The 18310-nt window shown below is 42.0% G+C and overlaps 1 long non-coding RNA gene across 1 annotated transcript; it reads left to right on the top strand.

The window, feature by feature from the left end:
• The first annotated feature begins 2491 nt into the window (after positions 1–2491).
• On the top strand, positions 2492–17174 carry LOC121004424. The gene is made up of 3 exons (XR_005779712.1): positions 2492–2873; positions 6565–7895; positions 17164–17174. It is a non-coding gene; the product is annotated as an uncharacterized LOC121004424 (long non-coding RNA).
• Positions 17175–18310: the final 1136 nt, after the last annotated feature.

Raw genomic sequence — 18310 nt, 5'->3', positions numbered from 1 at the left:
TAAAGTTTCTATTTCTGCTAACTTCTGGCAAATATACAAAGTGAAAAGACTAGCGTGGTATTTTTCTGGCAAAAAATAATAAAATCTCCCACGGACTCACTATGCCCCTCAGTGAATACCTTGGGGTGTCTACTTTCCGAAATGGGGTCATTTGTGGGGTGTGTTTACTGTTCTGGCATTTTGGGCGGGGCTAAATTGTGATCAACCCTGTAAAGCCTAAAGGTACTCGTTGGACTTTCGGCCCTAAAAATGCCCTGTGAAATCCTAAAGGTACTCATTGGAATTTGGGCCCCTTTGTGCACCTAGGCTGCAAAAAAGTGTCACACATGTGGTATCGCCGTACTCAGAAGAAGTAGGGCAATGTGTTTTGGGGTGTATTTTTACATATACCCATGCTGGGTGAGAGAAATATCTCTGTAAATTGACAACTTTGTATAACATTTTTTTTAAAGTTGTCATTTACAGAGATATTTCTTCCACACAGTATGGGTATATGTAAAAATACACCCCAAAACACATTGCCCTACTTCTCCTGAGTACGGCGATACCACATGTGACACTTTTTTGCAGCCTAGGTGCACAAAGGGGCCCAAATTCCAATGAGTACCTTTAGGATTTCACAGGGCATTTTTAGGCATTTGGATTCCAGACTTCTTCTCACGCTTTAGGGCCCCTAAAATCCCAGGGCAGTATAAATACCCCACATGTGACCCCATTTTGGAAAGAAGACACCCCAAGGTATTCCGTGAGGGGCATGGCGAGTTCATAGAAGATTTTTTTTTTTTGGCACAAGTTAGCGGAAATTGATATTTTTTTGTTTTTTCTCACAAAGTCTCCCTTTCCGCTCACTTGTGACAAAAAGTTCAATCTTTCATGGACTCAATATGCCCCTCAGCGAAACCTTGGGGTGTCTTCTTTCCAAAATGGGGTCATTTGTGGGGTGTTTGTACTGCCCTGGCATTTGAGGGTCTCCGCAATCATTACATGTATGGCCAGCATTAGGAGTTTCTGCTATTCTCCTTATATTGAGCATACGGGTAATGAGATTTTTTTTTTCCGTTCAGCCTCTGGGCTGAAAGAAAAAATGAACGGCACAGATTTCTTCATTCGCATCGATCAATGTGGATGAAACAATCTCTGCCCAAAAATGTGCAAAAAAAAAAAAGAGGGGAAAGGACATAGGAGTGCTTGCGAAGTAAAGCTGCGATCGCTAATAAAGATCCAAAAAGCTCAAAAGTGATCTTTATAGCGCCGCAGCGATTTTACGGTGTTTTTGCAGTGATCAGAAAAAAAAAATTCTGTCACTGCGGTGGGGCGGACTGAATGCAAGTGTGCACACAAGATCAGGCCTGATCGGGCGAACACTGCGTTTTTTGTAGAGCCTAAGGTGACTGATATAGATCTGATTGCGATCAGTTTTGATCACTTACAGATACTATATAGTACTAGTGCTGATTAGCGACAGCGATGACGCTAATCAGCGACTAATCAGTGACTGCGGTGCGGTGGGCGCTAACTACCTAACAAGTAGCTAATTAACTGGCGGTGATAAGGGACCCTTAGGCCCCATTCACACGTCCGCAATTCTGTTCCGCATTTTGCGGAACGGAATTGCGGACCCATTCATTTCTATGGGGACAGACTTTGTCCCGCTCGGATCCGGAATTGCGGATCTGCACTTCCGGGTCCGCACTTCCGTTCCGCAAAAATATAGAACATGTCCTATTCTTGTCCGCAATTGCGGACAAGAAAAGGCATTTTCTATATATAGTTCTGGCAATGTGCGGATCCGCAAAATGCAGAAAGCACATTGCCGGTGTCCGTGTTTTGCAAAACACATATGGACGTCTGAATGGAGCCTTACAGGGGGGTGATCAATGACAGGGGTGTGATCAGGGAGTCTATATGGGGTGATCAGGGGTTAATAAGTGACAAGGGGGGGGTGTAGTGTAGTGCTTGGTGCTACTTACAGAGCTGCCTGTGTCCTCTGGTGGTGGAGCCAAGCAAAAGGGACCACCAGAGGACCAGGTAGCAGGTATATCAGACGCTGTTAACAAAACAGCATCTAATATACCTTTCTGATGCGATTTTTTAAACATCTACAGCCTGCCAGCGAATGATCAGCGCTGGCAGGCTGTAGTTTAACTTCAGAGCTGCGCGCAGCTGTGAACGCATGCGCGCACGTTCACGCGAAATCTCGGGTCTCACGAGATGACGCCAATAGGCATCGCTGAGACCTGAGAGCGCTGCCGTCCGGACGCCTATCGGCGTTACAGTGGCGGCAAGTGGTTAAGAATACATTCACACACATCGTGTTTGCCTAAGGAGTCCCTGGCTAAATGGATGTGCAAGCAGGTTGCAATGAAATTGGATTAATCTGCAGCTTTTTAATGTATAATCCACAGCAAAATTTTCCTCTGCAGCTTGTGAATGGGGTATAAAGTGCCTAATTCATTTTGCATTACCAGCAGAAAGTCAGTGGATTAAGGCACAAACTCTGCACCTAAACCCTGACGGAGTCACAAACATGTGAAGAAGGCCCTGTCCTGAAAAAAGTCTAATCTAATCGTAATTCTGAAATATTGCTGGAATTAGATGAAGTTACAGCTGTGCTCTCCTTTTGTAAAGAAAGATGAATGTGAGAGAAGGAGGAGTGTGACAGAAGGAGCAGCTGCAGCTCCCTCCCCTTGTGACCACTTTCTTCCAGCCCCCACCACCATCAGCTTCTACCTCTGCATCCCAAGGCCTCTAAGATGCTGGACGTTTTCATCCTAATGTTTTTTGCCATCATTGGCCTAGTCCTTTTATCATACATCATCTATATATTGTGAGGATCATGCTAACCATAGGGCAGATCAAGTCCTTGTCTGCAGGTGAGTCTGCTCCATACAACCCCTTCTGTTATGATTCAGGTGAATAACAGCTTAGATCCTTATTCTCATACTGTGTCTGGTGTTGTCTCCTTACATAACCTTCAGTGACGTGATCCTTGCCTATCCTGTGCTTATATTTATATATTTATATATATATATATATATATATGAGTGTAGTGCCATTAATGCATGGCACGTTTCTCTGTAGAATAGGAAGTGTGACTCCCTGCTATAAACATTCAGTCTGAATGTCATCACCTTATCATTTTTAAAGGGATAATGTAATGGCTGAGTCCGTTCCAAATAAGTACATATGTGCGAAAATCGCCATAGCCTAGAGATAAAGAGCACAAAGGCTCACAATGTAAAGCCTCATTCACACGTCAGTGTTCCACATATGTGTGCTGTACATGTTCTCCACGGACAGCACACGTCCCCATTCATTTTAATGTGTGTATTTACACATCAGTTTTTTACCACTATCCGTGGGTCTGTGTTTCTAGCACGGATGTATACTCTTATTTTGTCTGTGTTCACGGATCCATCACACCCATTATAGTCTATGGGTCAGTGAAAACCACAGATGCAGCATGGATGTCATCCGTGTTTCACGGATCATTAGGAAGAGATGTTATGAAAATTATTTTTCAGCTCTGCAGTGTCAGTGAAACACGGATCCATCACTGACCACATTTTCACGGCTTTAAGCACAGATACAGATGTGTGAATGAGGCTTAACACTGATACAAGGGAAATCAGAGCCCTTCTAGTGTATAGTTAGTTCTGCTATACTTGTATAGCCCATCAGGGCATGTTGTTGCAAGATATCTAGTATTGAGAAACAGGTCTCCATACAGAAGTGCCTCAATTCTCTGGTCCATGTGACAATTCCACTATTAAGTTTCCATCTGGCAGTGTTGTCATAGGAGCATATATGTGCACATCCTTACTACTATTATCAGAGAAGGGCAATGTTTCTACAAGACAGTCTGGATCTACTAGAAAGCACATTTAGCAGTACAGGTATCTTATTTAATCTTTCAGCCAAAGAGGATCTGAAGTTTTTTGTGTTTTCGTTTTTCACTTCCTGCCTTCCCGAGATCTTCTTTTTATGGGACAAATTGTACTTTCTAATTGCACCATTTAATATTTCATAAAACAAAGTAAAATGGTGGGCAAAAAATTCCAAATGCGGTGGGATTGGGAAAAATATGCAATTCTGCCTCAGTTTTATTGTTTCTATGGAGTTCCCTGTATGGTAAAACTGACATGTTCCTTACATTCTCCGGGTCAGTACGATTACATCGATATCATAGTTATGTCGTTTTTCTTATTTTAATGCTGAAAAAAAAAAAAATTCATTGCCATAGTCTGACTCCTGTAACTTTTTTATATTTAAGTCTACGGAGCTGTGTGAGGGCTCATTTTTTTACAGGGCGATCTGTAGTTTTTATTGATACCATTTTGATAACTTTTTATTCCATTTTGTGGGGGAGGTAAAGAAAAAATGGTGAATCTGCCATTGTGATTTGTTTTCTGTTACTTTGTTTACTGTATTGGATAAAAACATTTATTTTTTAATAGTTCGGGCATTTTGGGAAACACGTCGGGTGGACAGTAGCGTTTATCAACTGCTATCAACAGCTGCAAATACAGTGAAGGGGTTTAAGCATGCATGGGATAGGCATAAGGCCATCCTTCATATAAGATAGGGCCGGGGGCTATCCATAGTATTCAGTATATTGGGCAGACTAGATGGGCCAAATGGTTCTTATCTGCCGACACATTCTATGTTTCTATGTTTCTATTTCAATAGCACTATGTCCTAATGTAAAATAACCAACAAGGGTTCCGGAGCCTAGTTGTTAGAATATGTGGCACATATAGATAGTGAGGCTGTCAAACAGTGAGCCTCTGACAACACAGATGAATAGGATAAAGATGCAAATACTGTAAGTTTTAATGTACTTGGTGTCTTCTTTTTTGCATAAATTAATAAAGGTTAAGTTTTAAGGGTCCATTAGAAGGAGGCTAAATATCAGACTTTGTCCTGTATGTTGCTTTATTCTTTTATTTATTGCAATTATGAGGGAAAGGAAGGGAATTTGAATTTTTATATTTCTTTTTAAACTTTTTTTTATGTCACCCTAGGTGACTAGAAAAAGCAATTATTAGATCGCTGTTCTCGTACATTGCAATGATTTGCTATTTTCTTATGGAAATCTGCTACCTGGACAGCTCCATAGGATATATACAACTGAAATAGCATGGGTCTCTTCAGAGACCCATGTACATCGCAGACAATGAACAGCTCCCCTGATTGCTGCATGGGGGAGCTGTTCAGGCCTCGAGAGCACAGCACTTTCTGGGAGGGCCACCTCCGATGCCGTGGTCAGAATTGACCACGACATCTGGGGTTAAATGCCTGCGATCACCGTTATTGGCAATCGCAGACATAAGCCCCAGGTGTCTGCTGTTTTAAACAGTAGAAACCTGGCGGCTATTGCTCGCTGTTAAAGGGATTGTCTAGGATTTTCACTTTTTAAATGTCAGCAACATGCTGCCGTACCTGTGTCTGTAAACTTCAAGGTGAATGGGGTTACATGCACCGCTGAAACCAATAACTGGCCTAAGAGGTGACGTGTCACGTGCCGCTTGGGGAAACATCACTTCTGAGGACAGTCATTGATTGCAGTGGCACACGTGACCCTTTCATGTGTGGGAGCTTACAGAGAAAGAAAAAAAAAAAGGCAAGACAACCCCTTAAACAGCACTCTGCTTGACAGAAATCAGAAGGGGTTATATTCTCATCAGAATCTCTAAGCAATCTTAGACATAATGTACAATTTTTTTTTAATTTGTATAGATCTCCTTTTTCACAACAAGTAAGAGGTGCACAAAGTGTCCAACATAAATACAACTCCCTACTGCTTCACTAGTAACATAGTATATAAGGCCTAAAAAAGACATTTGTCCATCCAGTTCGGCCTGTTATCCTGCAAGTTGAACCAGAGGAAGGCACTGTAATTGAAATCTATATTAACATATTTAAATGTTTATAAAATAATTAGACCTTACACAGTAAACATGTGTTATGGAATCATGCTTCCAGAAAATACAGTAATTATTTTATTTTAACAGCAGGGGAATAATTAAAGGGTGTACATTAAATATAAGCAAAGTCTGCCTGTGACAAGAGCTCTCTCTAGTGATTAAACCTGCATTCTACCTCCTTGTCTGCCGCTTCATGTCTCAATAGAATCTGCTATTCTCTAAGAAGGGAATTAATTCAAGGCCAGCAACAGTCAACCAACGTAGCTGAAACCTAGATGTCACTTGAGCAGTCTGCTTTTATGGATTTTGGCGAGTACTGACATTCTGTTCCCTGCCACTCAGGCACTAATCAAGAGTGCTCCATCAGATATAGAGGCTGCACTGCTGTAACAGTCATGTTTATTGCATGTAAGGATCCCACAGCTAGGGCTTCTCTGTCCTTGATTTATACTTTTACTAAGGACCTATTAGGATTGTAGGATAGTATTGTAAAAAAATAAATCCAGTCCATGCACATGCCAAAGATTACAACACAATTTATATGTTAAAGGGAGAAACCTTTTGAAAACGACTTGCACAGCCTAATCAGTATGGCTACTATGGAGCTTATAATTTATATCACCTATAATTTTTTTAGGTAAATGGATGTGCCAACATCATCAAGACATACATGAAGCACCTTAATCTATTGTTTACCAGAGAAGTGTCTGGAAGGCAGCAAAACGATGGGAGTTGTGGTCTATGAAAAACCAAGATCATTAAGGTGTCCTTCACACAGATGAGTGTAACACAAGAGATGTCCAAGATGAAGCCACCACAAAAATGTGCAATTTTACTACATTTCATGGATCAATGACAATACACAATAAACACAACAGAAAATAAAGTTCAGGTTTTTCCTCATGCTATCTATAATTCCCAGAAGTATATAGAAAGAGAGCAAAATGCCGACTTACCTATTAACTAGCTGAAGCTCCATCACAGATCATGTATTCATAGCATGTTTGTTAAGTATATACTTTCTTTCTGTCATTTTCACTTTTTTCACTTTGTTTCTTGGTGCAGTGTTGAAAAAATGATTCTGAAAACCCTCACTAAGATAACTGCCACTGACTGATATTATTACATATCTATCATAATTCTAAAATAATATTTGAAAAATGATGCAATAATATAATAATAATTATGGCTTTTAGTCTGAGTCAATGTTCCTAAACCTAAATTCACACTACATATGGTACATTCAAGTGAATTTGGTTCATTGGCACTGTTTATTTCGGACCTGGTGCTTCAAGTAGGTTTGTCAACCCTTTTCATACAAGTTAAGAAAACTATAGCACTCCAAAAGTTCAGTCGTTTTATTATAATTCATGGCAAAGCAATGTGTGATGTTTTGGACAAATAGTGACCTTTTCCAAACACTATTTGCCAGAGATAGAAGTGAGGTAGAAGATGATGGCACTGTAAATAGTGAAACTTCACAGTAATAGGCACATATTATTGTGAAGTTTCACTATTCATAGCACCATTATCTTCTACTTTATTTAGCATGAACTTCGGAGTGCTATAGTCTTCTTACCTACAGGTGGTGCATGTTCATTCTATGAAGCATGTCAAGTCTATGTCATGGACACAAAGGGGGACATTTATCAAATCAGACATGTCAGTTTTGTGACTTAAAAAAGTCGCAAGTCATGGCGATTGAAACATTTGGTAAATTTTTTGATCCTCGCCACTTTTCAAAATGAGCTAAAAGTGAGATTAGATCTGGATTATGTCACGTTTACTATGTCGCAACCTACGCCAGGCAAGCCCCTGATGTACTTTTACATGTAAAACCACATTGGACTCACTCCAAATATATTATTAGGTGCACCATTTCATAAATTTGGTGCAGTCACACAAACCAAAGACTTATAACACACAAAAACAATCGCAAATGATAAATGTCTCCCTTAAAGGAAACCTGTCACCAGGATTTTGTGCATAGAGCTGGGGACATAGGCTGCTGGATGGCCGCTAGCTCATCTGCAATACCCAGTCCCCACAGCTCTCTGCTCTTTATTGTGTTAAAAAACCTTTTTGATCAATATGCAAAGGACCTGATATGAGTCCTGTGTCTGGAGATGAGTCAAGCGGAAAGGAGCCCAGCACCGCCCCGCGTCCTCCGAATCTCCTCCTTGCTGGCTGACGTCACAGAGCTGGAGCGCCGAAATCTCGCGATGCGCGAGCTAGCTCATGCGCAGTGTCGGCATCATGTTCATTCCCTGTGCTGGCATCAGCACAGGGAACGAACTACGCATGCGCTAGCTCGCGCATTGCGAGATTTCGGCGCTCCAGCTCTGTGACGTCAGCCAGCAAGGAGGAGATTCGGAGGACGCGGGGCGGTGCTGGGCTCCTTTCCGCTTGACTCATCTCCGGACACAGGACACATATCAGGTCATTTGCATATTGATCAGGTAACGGAGGGTAGGCAGGGCAGGGTATGCGGTACCCTAGGTCTGATGAGAGGCTAGTTAGACAAGCAGGGGTTGGTTATGGTGATCAAGCAGGATCATGATATGGTACAAAGAATACAAGAGAATGGCAAGTTGTGACACAACAGTAATGTTCAAGTACAAAAGCACAAACCAAGAATGCAAACACTGAAGTCAGAATAATATGCAGTCCTTTGTTCTTATTGGTCATGCACCAAGTCTTATTGTGACAGGAGGGAAGTAGAAATGGAACTGGGCCGTGGACTGGTATGTTACCCATCCCTTATGGCTTATCTGCAAATGTTAGTGAATCGCATTAACAATCTAATATGCATCAGGGAAGCCCAACAGTGCAGCCACCAGCCATTTTTCTCCAAAGAGACAAGTGGTACCAGAGTGACCGTCAGTGGCTTATCTTCTCTACCTATGGCCAGGGCCGTCTTTAACGCGGGGCAAAAGGGGCAGCTTCCCCCGGGCCCAGTTGCTCCTGGGGGGTCCAAGGCAACTGCCTCTTGAGCCTCGCTGGCCACTGGAGGACCTTTCATGGGTCCATACTTTATTAACTAAGTAGCAGGACATGTAGGGCATACATGGGCGATGTCCCTGCACTTAATATTCTTTCTGGGCGCCGCTCCGTTGCGCCTCTGTGGCCCCAGTTACATTTTCCTGCGCTGTATGCTAAGTAACACCATTGGAACACCAGGGAGGAGACATCAGCTTTTCTCCCTGGGCGTTTCTTCTCCATGGCTTTTGTGCTGTCCAATCGCAGCGCAGAACGTCACAGCCAGGGAGAGAAAAAAAACTCACCTTCTCCCTGACTGTGACGTTCTGCGCTGCGATTGGACAGCGCTACAGCCATGGAGAAGGAATGCCCAGGGAGAAAAGCTGATGTCTCCTCCCTCGTGTTCCAATGCTGTTACTTAGCATACAGCGCGTGAAAATGTAATGGGGGCCACAGAGGCGCAACGGAGCAGCGCCCAGAAAGAATAGTAAGTGCAGGGACATCCCCCATGTATGCCCTACATGTCCTGCTACTTAGTTAATAAAGTATGGACCCATGAATGCGGCAGCAGCACTTGTGTTCTCCCTCTTGCCCAGGGTCCAATCAATATTAAAGACTGCCCTGCCTATGGCAGTAAGAACACATGCCTGGCCAAACTCAGCCTGTTTATGGACCAGTCAGGGAAGCTGCCTTATGTTTGTGGACAGATTTTATTCCAAATCAACACTTTTGTGGTTGAATGTTACAAGCATATTGGAAAGCGTGGATGGAGGCTTTGATATCCGTAAAAGGAGGCCCAAATCTTTATAGCTGCCTGCAGCTTTATAATTTAATATTTAGCAAGTAGACATGGAAGGGATATTTAGAAGCATGCAAGAACGATGCCAGAAAGACCACGTGGTCCATCTGCTTTGCCTTTATATGATTTCCTCATCAATTTTTGTCACAGGAGAGATATATGTTCATCCAAGTCAGGATTACATTTACTTACTGTAGGTTTCCTAGTATCTCCTGGAAGTTTGTTTCAAGTGTTTACTTTTACTTTTTAACCACTTCAGCCCCCCTACCTTAAACACCCTTAATGACCAGGCCACTTTTTACACTTCTGACCTACACTACTTTCACCGTTTATTGCTCGGTCATGCAACTTACCACCCAAATGAATTTGACCTCCTTTTCTTCTCACTAATAGAGCTTTCATTTGGTGGTATTTCATTGCTGCTGACATTTTTACTTTTTTTGTTATTAATCGAAATTTAACGATTTTTTTGCAAAAAAATGACATTTTTCACTTTCAGTTGTAAAATTTTGCAAAAAAAACGACATCCATATATACATTTTTCTCTAAATTTATTGTTATACATGTCTTTGATAAAAAAAAAATGTTTGGGTAAAAAAAAAAATTGTTTGTGTAAAAGTTATAGCGTTTACAAACTATGGTACAAAAATGTGAATTTCCGCTTTTTGAAGCAGCTCTGACTTTCTGAGCACCTGTCATGTTTCCTGAGGTTCTACAATGGCCAGACAGTACAAACACCCCACAAATGACCCCATTTCGGAAAGTAGACACCCTAAGGTATTCGCTGATGGGCATAGTGAGTTCATAGAACTTTTTATTTTTTGTCACAAGTTAGCGGAAAATTATGATTTTTTTTTTATTATTTTTTTCTTACAAAGTCTCATATTCCACTAACTTGTGACAAAAAATAACAACTTCTATGAACTCACTATGCCCATCAGCGAATACCTTGGGGTGTCTTCTTTCCAAAATGGGGTCACTTGTGGGGTATTTATACTGCCCTGGCATTCTAGGGGCCCTAATGTGTGGTAAGTAGTTTGAAATCAAAATCTGTAAAAAATGGCCGGTGAAATCCGAAAGGTGCTCTTTGGAATGTGGGCCCCTTTGCCCACCTAGGCTGCAAAAAAGTGTCACACATGTGGTATCTCCGTACTCAGGAGAAGTTGGGCAATGTGTTTTGGGGTGTCATTTTACATATACCCATGCTGGGTGAGATAAATATCTCGGTCAAATGCCAACTTTGTATAAAAAAATGGGAAAAGTTGTCTTTTGCCAAGATATTTCTCTCACCCAGCATGGGTATATGTAAAATGACACCCCAAAACACATTCCCCAACTTCTCCTGAGTACGGCGATACCACATGTGTGACACTTTTTTGCAGCCTAGGTGGGCAAAGGGGCCAACATTCCAAAGAGCACCTTTCGGATTTCACCGGCCATTTTTTACAGATTTTGATTTCAAACTACTTACCACACATTAGGGCCCCTAGAATGCCAGGGCAGTATAACTACCCCACAAGTGACCCCATTTTGGAAAGAAGACACCCCAAGGTATTCGCTGATGGGCATAGTGAGTTCATGGAAGTTTTTATTTTTTGTCACAAGTTAGTGGAATATGAGACTTTGTAAGAAAAAATAAATAAATAAAAAATCATAATATTCCGCTAACTTGTGACAAAAAATAAAAAATTCTAGGAACTCGCCATGCCCCTCACGGAATACCTTGGGGTGTCGTCTTTCCAAAATGGGGTCACTTGTGGGGTAGTTATACTGCCCTGGCATTCTAGGGGCCCTAATGTGTGGTAAGTAGTTTGAAATCAAAATCTGTAAAAAATGGCCGGTGAAATCCGAAAGGAGCTCTTTGGAATGTGGGCCCCTTTGCCCACCTAGGCTGCAAAAAAGTGTCACACATGTGGTATCTCCGTACTCAGGAGAAGTTGGGCAATGTGTTTTGGGGTGTCATTTTACATATACCCATGCTGGGTGAGATAAATATCTCTGCAAAAGACAACTTTTCCCATTTTTTTATACAAAGTTGGCATTTGACCAAGATATTTATCTCACCCAGCATGGGTATATGTAAAATGACACCCCAAAACACATTCCCCAACTTCTCCTGAGTACGGTGATACCAGATGTGTCACACTTTTTTGCAGCCTAGGTGGGCAAAGGGGCCCACATTCCTTTTATGAGGGCATTTTTAGACATTTGGATCCCAGACTTCTTCTCACGCTTTAGGGCCCCTAAAATGCCAGGGCAGTATAAATACCCCACATGTGACCCCATTTTGGAAAGAAGACACCCCAAGGTATTCAATGAGGGGCATGGCGAGTTCATAGAATTTTTTATTTTTTGGCACAAGTTAGCGGAAATATATATATTTTTTTTCTCACAAAGTCTCCCTTTCCGCTAACTTGGGACAAAAATTTCAATCTTTCATGGACTCAATATGCCCCTCACGGAATACCTTGGGGTGTCTTCTTTCCGAAATGGGGTCACATGTGGGGTATTTATACTGCCCTGGCATTCTAGGGGCCCTAAAGCGTGAGAAGAAGTCTGGAATATAAATGTCTAAAAATTTGGATTCCGTGAGGGGTATGGTGAGTTCATGTGAGATTTTATTTTTTGACACAAGTTAGTGCTAACTTGGGCCAAAAAAATGTCTGAATGGAGCCTTACAGGGGGGTGATCAATGACAGAGGGTGATCAGGGAGTCTATATGGGGTGATCACCCCCCTGTCATTGATCACCCCCCTGTAAGGCTCCATTCAGATGTCCGTATGTGTTTTGCGGATCCGATCCATGTATCCGTAAAAAACATACGGACGTTTGAATGGAGCCTTACAGGGGGGTGATCAATGACAGGTGGGTGATCAATGACAGGGGGGTGATCAGAGAGTCTATATGGGGTGATTACCCCCCTGTCATTGATCACCCCCTATATGGCTCCATACAGATGTCCGTATGTGTTTTGCGGATCCGATCCATGTATCCGTGGATCCGTAAAAAACATACAGACGTTTGAATGGAGCCTTACAGGGGGGTGATCAGGGAGTCTATATGGTGTGATCACCCCCCTGTCATTGATCACCCCCCTATAAGGCTCCATTCAGATGTCCGTATGTGTTTTGCGGATCCGATCCATGTATCCGTGGATCCGTAAAAAACATACGGACGTTTGAATGGAGCCTTACAGGGGGGTGATCAATGACAGGGGGGTGATCAGGGAGTCTATATGGGGTGATCACCCCCTTCATTGATCACCCCCCTGTAAGGCTCCATTCAGACGTCCGTATGTGTTTTGCGGATCCGATCCATGTATCCGTGGATCCGGTAAAAATATACGGACGTTTGAATGGAGCCTTACAGGGGGGTGATAAATGACAGGGGGTAATCAGGGAGTCTATATGGGGTGATCACCCCCCTGTAAGGCTCCATTCAGAAGTCTGTATGTGTTTTGCGGATCCGATCCATGCATCCGTGGATCCGTAAAAATCATACGGACGTCTGAATGGAGCCTTACAAGGGGGTGATCAATGACAGGGGGGTGATCAATGACAGGGGGGTGATCAGGGAGTCTTTATGGGGTGATCAGGGGTTAATAAGTGACAGGAGGGGGGTGTAGTGTAGTGGTGCTTGGTGCTACATACTACTGAGCTGCCTGTGTCCTCTGGTGGTCGATCCAAACAAAAGGGACCACCAGAGGACCAGGTAGCAGGTATATTAGACGCTGTTATCAAAACAGCGTCTAATATACCTGTTAGGGGTTAAAAAAATGCATCTCCAGCCTGCCAGCGAACGATTGCCGCTGGCAGGCTGGAGATCCACTCGCTTACCTTCCGATCCTGTGAACGCGCGCGCCTGTGTGCGCGCGTTCACAGGAAATCTCGCGTCTCGCGAGAGGACGCATATATGCGTTCACCCAGAAGAGCAGGGCCGCCGCCAGGACGCAATCCTGCGTACGGCGGTCCTGGGGCGGTTAAGTTTACTCTTTTCAGTAAAATGATAATTTTTGACATTACTTCTGATCTTTCCCCTAACTAAATTCAGGCTTTGTCCTCAAGTTGTCGCATTCACTTTCTTATTAAAATACTTTACCTCTGAGCCTTCTTTAACCCCTTAAGGACTCGACCCTATTTCACCTTCTGGACTTGGCCATTTTTTGCAAATCTGACCAGTGTCACTTTAAGTGCTGATAACTTTAAAACGCTTCGACTTATCCAGGCCATTCTGAGAATGTTTTTTCGTCACATATTGTACTTCATGACACTGGTAAAATGAAGTCAAAAAAATTCGTTTTTTTTATAAATAATACCAAATTTACCAAAAATTTGAAAAAAAATTGCAAATTTCCAAGTTTCAATTTCTCTACTTCTATAATACATAGTAATACCTCCAAAAATAGTTATTACTTTACATTCCCTATATGTCTACTTCATATTCATGTTCATTTTGGGAGTGTTACAAGGCTTAGGAGTTTAGAAGCAAATCAGAAATCTTCAAAAACCCAATTTTTAGGGACCAGTTCAGGTCTGAAGTCACTTTGCGATGCTTACATAATAGAAACCACCCAAAAATGACCCCATTCTATAAACTACACCCCTCAAGGTATTCAAAACTGATTTTACAAACTTTGTTAACCCTTTAGGTGTTCCACAAGAATTAATGGAAAATAGAGATACAATTTCAAAATTTCCCTTTTTTGGCAGATTTTCCATTTTTAATAATTTTTTTCCAGTTACAAAGCGAGGGTTAAAGGCCAAACCAAACTCAATATTTATGGACCTGATTCTGTAGTTTACAGAAACACCCCATATGTAGTCGTAAACTACTGTACGGGCACACGGCAGGGCGCAGAAGGAAGGGAATGCCATACGTTTTTTGGAAGGCAGATTTTGCTGGACTGTTTTTTTTTATACCATGTCCCATTTGAAGCCCCCCTGATGCAACCCTAGAGTAGAAACTCCATAAAAGTGACCCCATCTAAGAAAGTACACCGCTCAAGGTATTCAAAACAGATTTTACAAACGTCGTTAAGCCTTTAGGTGTTCCACAAGAGTTATTGGCAAATGGAGATAAAATTTCAGAATTTCAACTTTTTGGCAAATTTTCCATTTTAATCCATTTTTCCCAGTAACAAAGCAAGGGTTAACAGCCAAACAAAACTCAATATTTATGGCCCTGATTCTTTAGTTTACAGAAACACCCCATATGTGGTCGTAAACAGCTGGACGGGCACACGGCAGGGCGCAGAAGGAAAGGAATGCCATACGTTTTTGGAAGGCAGATTTTGCTGGACTGTTTTTTTTTTACACCATGTCCCATTTGAAGCCCCCCTGATGCACCCCTAGAGTAGAAACTCCAAAAAAGTGGCCCTATTTTAGAAACTACGGGATAGGGTGGCAGTATTGTTGGTACTAGTTTAGGGTACATATGATTTTTGGTTGCTCTATATTACACTGACAAGAAATAGCTGTTTTGGCACCGTTTTTATTTTTTGTTATTTACAACATTCATCTGACAGGTTAGATCATGTGATATTTTTATAGACCAGGTTGTCACGGATGCAACGATACCCAATATGTATACTTTTTTTTATTTATGTAAGTTTTACACAATGTTTTCATTTTTGAAGCAACAAAAAAATCATGTTTTATTGTTTCCATAGTCTGAGAGTCATAATTTTTTCAGTTTTTGGGCGATTACCTTGGGTAGGGTATGATTTTTGCGGGATGAGATGATGGTTTTATTGGCACTATTTTGGGGTGCGTGTGACTTTTTGATCGCTTGCTATTACACTTTTTTGTGATGTAAGGTGACAAAAAATGGTTTATTTAGCACAGTTTTTATTTTTAATTTTTTACGGTGTTCATCTGAGGGGTTAGGTCATGTGATATTTTTATAGAGCCGGTCGATATGAACGCGGCGATACCAAATATGTATACTTCTTTTTATTTATGTAAGTTTTACACAATAACCAGCTTTTTTAAAACAAAAAAAATTATGTTTTAGTGTCTCCATATTCTGAGCCATAGTTTATTTATTTTTTTGGGCGATTGTCTCAGGTAGGAGCTCATTTTTTGCGGGATGAGGTGACTGTTAGATTAGTACTATTTTGGTGGGCAAATGCCTTTTTGATCGCTTGCTGTTGTACTTTTTGTGATGTAAGGTGACAATTTATTTTTTTATTTAGCACAGTTTTTATTTTTTATGGTGTTCATCTGAGGGGTTAGGTCATGTGATATGTTTATAGAGCTGGTCGATACGGACACGGCGATACCTAATATGTATACTCCCCCCCTATTTTTTACCAATGTTTTTTAACTTTATTTGGGGAAAATGACGTTTTTGTTTAATTTTACTTGAAACTTTATTTTTTCAACTTTTTTTATCACTTTATTTTTTGTCCCACTTTGGGACTTGAACTTTTGGGGGTCTAATCCTTTACAATGCATTCCAATACTTCTGTATTGGAATGCATTGGCTGTATGAGTAATACTGTGTGTATTACTCATACAGCTTCGGGCCTGTGAGATCCAGGGGGCTGGATCTCACAGGCTTGTCACCAGAAGGCAGCGCAGATGCCTCAGGAAGGCATCGCGCTGCCTTCCATGCCATCGGGTCCCCCCCACAGCCCTATGGGGACCCGATGGCACCACCGCCGCCGCCGCCGCACCAGGTGAAAGCCTCTGCACCCTCCCTTCTTTCCTAAAGGTTAAAAAAGTTAAAGGGGTTGTGTCACTTAAGCAATTAGCATTTATTATGTGTAGAAAGTTAATACAAGGCACTTACTAATGTAATATCATTAGCCATATTGCTTCATTTGTAGGATAGATTCATTTTTCCATCACATTATACATTGCTTGTTTCCATGGTTACAACCAGGGCCGTCTTTAATATTGATTGGACCCTGGGCAAGAATTATTTGGGGCCCCTGGATCTAACCCCAAATCCACACACCTCGTAGAGTAGTAAACTTTAATAATGATGAGTGGCCACTAGAGGTGTTCCTTGGCAGTAATGTAAATACTGCCTTTTTTTCTGAAAAGGCAGTGTTTACATTAAAAAGCTAGCAGAGACATGCTATAGACACCAGAATTACTACGTTTAGCTGTTGTGGTTCTGGTGACTATAGTGTCCCTTAATATAGAGGGAAAAAAAGAATCAGCACAAAAGTATTAAATAAAATGGCTGTATGATTATTCTAAAAATTAAAAAAGCACAACTTCTGACACAAATATATAGTATTTTGCAGATTCCTTTTTTTTTTTTTTTACAATGTGCAGATAGTACTGTACTACTAACCCCTCCATCCACCCCTACATGCAGGGTAATACAGCGCCACATACCTCTCACATCCATTGACATCTCTTTGATGTAGATGTTCTCTTTCCTCATCTTCGCCTTTCAAACCTTCAGACCAGACCACCATTTTTCAGCCATTTCTCGTCTCTGCAGTTTGACAAACAAAATCTTAGTTGACTACTTTTCCATCATCCTCACATCTTCTGGACAAATCATCCTACCACCCCCAATACTGTGCCGCTGTGCTCCCCAATACTATACTGCAGAAACAGATAAACCCACTGATAATAGTAGTACCATGCAGATAGTGCCCTTCAATAATTATTGGTACACAGTGCCCTAAAATAAATGCGCCCAGCAAATAGTGCCCCTGACACTAATAGTGTAAACATAACGTCCCCCAAAAATAATTGTGGTAAGCTGATACTGTGCCAAGGACCCCCACAGTAATAGTGCTCCCAAAAGTCCCACCAATAGGAATAATTCTCTGCTAGAGCATACATGGTAGTAATAGTGCTCCTACAGTGCCCCAACATGTCCCCACTGTGCCCCAAAAGTAATAATGCTCCCATAGTGCCCATACTAGTAATCATGTTCCCCATAGACCCCCAGTAGTAATAAAGCCCATCATGATGCCCCCCAGTAGTAATAATTCTCCTTATAATGTGCCAGTGCAAAAAATACCCTTTTAATGCTCCCAGTTGAGCTAATGTCCCCATAGTGCCCCCATAATGTGCCAGTATAAAATACCCCTATATAGTGCCCCAGTAAATGCCCCATAGTGCTCCTGTCCCCCTTCTTCCTAGTACCTCCCATAATGTACCAGTATAAAATGCCCCATATATAGTGCCCCAGTAGATGCCCTCAGTGTCCCCCATAATTTGCAAGTACAAAATACCCCTTCTTAGTGCCAATAACAAGTGCCCCCATAGATGCCCCCCAATCATGTGCCAGTCACAAGTACCCCCTATGTGCCAGTAACAAGTGCCCCCATAGATGCCCCCAATCATGTGCCAGTAACAGGTGCCCCCATAGATGCCCCCAATCATGTGCCAATAACAGGTGCCCCCATAGATGCCCCCCAATCATGTGCCAGTAAGTAGTACCATATAAAAAAATAAACACTTATACTTACCTCCATCAGACGGCCAGCGATGCGATGCAGGCCTTTTCCAGCCTGTATCCCGCGCTGTGCGGCTCAGGCGGCGGGATGACCTCATTGAGCTGCCTGCATCGGCCTCTGATAGGCTGCAGGCACTAGGCCTGCAGCCTATCAGAGGAACGGGGAAGGGAGACAGCT

Source organism: Bufo bufo, chromosome 6, assembly GCF_905171765.1.
Source record: "Bufo bufo chromosome 6, aBufBuf1.1, whole genome shotgun sequence".
Classification (NCBI taxonomy): Eukaryota; Metazoa; Chordata; class Amphibia; order Anura; family Bufonidae; genus Bufo; species Bufo bufo.
Note: the sequence above shows the minus strand (reverse complement) of the source record. Positions and strands in the feature narration are given on the sequence as shown.